The sequence below is a fragment of the Mus caroli genome, unplaced genomic scaffold (genome assembly GCF_978045245.1).
Source record: "Mus caroli unplaced genomic scaffold, Mus_caroli_1 scaffold_19, whole genome shotgun sequence".
In the NCBI taxonomy this organism is placed as follows: Eukaryota; Metazoa; Chordata; class Mammalia; order Rodentia; family Muridae; genus Mus; species Mus caroli.
The window spans coordinates 80156105-80159333 of NW_028227274.1; the positions used below are offsets into that span (position 1 = coordinate 80156105).

Here is a 3229-nt window from a genome sequence, read left to right on the forward strand (position 1 = left end):
ATAAATTTCCTTTATAAAGAACTCTTTTTTTTTTTTTTTGTATTCTGTAATGACAGCCCAAAAGGAGCAGGCCTGAAACAGAATGTTAAATTTACACATCCGTATGTTCACAAACTGTTTCAACTTGATAATTTCAGGATGGAAATGGTAGAAGTCAGCAGTCTTACCAATGAGGTAACTGCAGATGAGGCTTGAAGGTTTGTTTGTTTGTTTAATTGCTGCCTGTTTCTCTTCACTATCTTGTGCTAGTCTAATGGTGCCTTACAGCTATCAGGATAATCACTGGAGTCTGGATGGGAAGGAACACACATTATCATTTTTCAGATGAGAAATCTATGGTAGAAAAAAAATGTGACTTGCCTACGGACACAAACTAAAACCAAACTGGTGTGAGAGAGCACCCATGTGCTTGTCAGAGGAGCCGTGTCCCTGTGACTGACTGCTTTACAGTTCTCTGAGTCGATTTAAGAACATGTTTACTCCTGTGCCTTTTCAGATCTGCAGTTTGATGTGGTGATGGCGTTTGTGTCCTCATGAGGCAGTGATGCCTCATTATCCTTCTTTTGTTCTTCAAGGTGTCCAGGACTTATCTACCTTTGTTCTCTTATTGTCAATTATCTCAAAATGCTCTTGTTTTAAACTCTCTGTGAGCAAAAAAAAATAACAATATTTAATCTCTAGAAATTGAGTTTCCTTTCCAAATACAGCAACACTTTGCAGCGTGGATTAAATAATAATAATAGTAATAATAATGATAATAATAATAATAAAGATAGATAGATAGATAGATAGATAGATAGATAGATAGATAGATAAATTTAGCCTGCCCCTACAGACATTGCAGGTATGGGTGCTGTATCACATTGTGTCAGTAGGTGGCAGTGAGGAGAGAGGCTATGTCTATGCTAGGTGTTCTGACCTGTGAACATCTGACCGATTAGTGGCATAACAGTCTCTGAAAAAAAAAAAAGAAAGAAAGAAAAAAGAAAAAAAAAAGGAATAATAATAATAAAATAATAATAATAATAATAAATACAAATAATAATAAAAACAAACGAGCCTGAGACCCACCAGTCAAGTGCCCTGCAAGCCCTGACCGGCTCCTGGGACTGGAAAAGAGCTGGAGGCTAAAGAACTCCACTTGGGACTGTGGATCCCTGGCGGGTGTGAGCCCAAGACAGATGACCCCAGGGCCACTCAGATGTCCTGTGGGAACCAGACATGGAGCTAGTTAGAGATGACCACCAGTCTGGCACTGCGCAGACCTAGAGGGACATACCAAGCCCGAGATGACAGACCATGCCCTCCAGGTGCGGTAATGCACAACCAGGGTATAGCGCTTCTGAGATGATCCCAGACACTCAGAGATCCCAGGCACCACTAAGAGAAGCAAGTAAGTGGTGGAGAAATGAAAGAGAGAGAGAGAAACAGAAGTATGTGAGCACAATGAAGAGAGGTAGAACTGGAGACTCGAAGGGAGTGAGGAACAGCCATATAATGCGTAGCTGGTAACTTTCCTGGAACCATGGTGGGGGGGTTTCCTGTTCTGAGCTGCCACCAGGGGGCAGCAGCAGGGTTCTATTACCACCAAAGGCCAGGTGGATGTCCCTGGTCTGGGCTGCAGCCTAGGGACTTGTTGATGTTTGAGGGCTGTGAAGAACTGGCCCCACTCCTCACCTGGGTGTCCTGGGAGAGCTGGCCTTGGGGTGGGGATGAAGGTTGCAGAGGTGACTGCACCCCTAGCCAGCTGCATTCTGGGAGAGAAGGCCCTGCACATTGTGAGAGTTGCTGGTGAGCTGGCCCAAGGATATGAGTGTGGGAGAGCTGGTCCCACAACTTGTCTGCTGTGCAGAGACATGGGCAATGGAGAGATGCATTCCCTTACCTTGCTCCCTTGCAACCTACAGCAGGCAGGAGAGCTGGCAGCCCTTGCTTCTCACCTGCTGCAGCACTTGGGAGAATGAGACATGCACCTTGCCTGGGCAGCACAGTAGAGCTGACCCTGGTTGTAGGGCTTGCTGGTAAACGAACCTCAAGGGTGGGAGAGTGGTAGAGCTGGTGGGCTGGTCAGCACAAATACCTCTCAGGCCCAGACTCAGAGCTTTGAACTGGCCCTCCCCAACACCTACCCATTGATAACCTGCTGGAGTGCATGAAGGGGCTGGTCCTACAGATCCAAAGCTACAGGATCTCCATGACACTGGGCAACAATTCAAGAGGCAGCCCAGTGACCCAAAGACCAAGCCCAAAGACCCCGTACCAGACCAAGTCAATACAATGAACATTTGCAAGCAAAGAAGTGTGGACAAGGGGGTATGCTGTGGCACACACTGTGACAAACTACAGCTTCCACAAGATTTTTTTCCCCATTGGGAGGGAGGTTGCAAGGCTGGGTGGTGGGCATAGGGGAGCAGGATGGAGTTGGGATTAGGACGCATAATATGAAATTCACAACAAACCAACAAAGAGGGTTTAAAATAAATAAATAAAATTCATGTCAAAATTACCACTATATTGACCAACATTAAAGTTTAGGGTTAGAAGGAGAGCCCATAGCTCACAATGCCTTAAAATTACCACAGACTGAACTCAAGGGTCCCACCTCCCAGCCTGCCAGGATCAGCCTCCTGCATGAACAGCAAACAGGGCATAAATACCCATTTCACAGAGTCACTCTGCGAAATGAAGTCCCAACTTTTATTCTTTCATATGACTCAATTATTTCTGAAAGAACGACAATAATCAAGAAATGAAATGACAATCAAGTCCTGAAATTAAAAGGCTTTATAGAGCAAAAAATAAACTGTCGATAAAGCGAAGAACAGTCCCGCAGAGTGGGAGGCAAGCTTTGCCAGCTACACCGCAGGCCTGGGAGTAGTGTAGAATACACAAAGGATAAAAAATCCAGCCATCAAGAAGACATATAAAACAATTAAGAAATGGGCTATGGGACTGAGCCCTAATCTCAAAAGAAGAAATTAAATGGGCAGTAAACCCTTAAATGAGTCTGGTGGCCTTAGTCACTCAGAAAAGGCCTGTTAGAACTTCTACCCCCTGTCTCATGTTATTCTTTTAAGAGCCATAAGCAGGAGCACAAATGACATGAAATGCTTATGTGGATGTGAGGAGAGAGGAATGTTTATACACTGCTGGTGGGAGCGAACAGGCACACCCACTGAGGAAATCAGTCTGGAGGTCTCTCAAAAACCTAGAAGTGAAAACTAAGTCA

The 3229-nt window shown here is 44.9% G+C and overlaps 1 non-coding gene across 1 annotated transcript; it reads left to right on the forward strand.

Annotated features, from left to right (window-relative positions):
- Nucleotides 1-822: 822 nt before the first annotated feature.
- Nucleotides 823-953, forward strand: LOC115029905 (small nucleolar RNA SNORA17). The gene has a single exon (XR_003835481.1). It is a non-coding gene; the product is annotated as a small nucleolar RNA SNORA17 (small nucleolar RNA).
- The last annotated feature ends 2276 nt before the right edge of the window (nt 954-3229 follow it).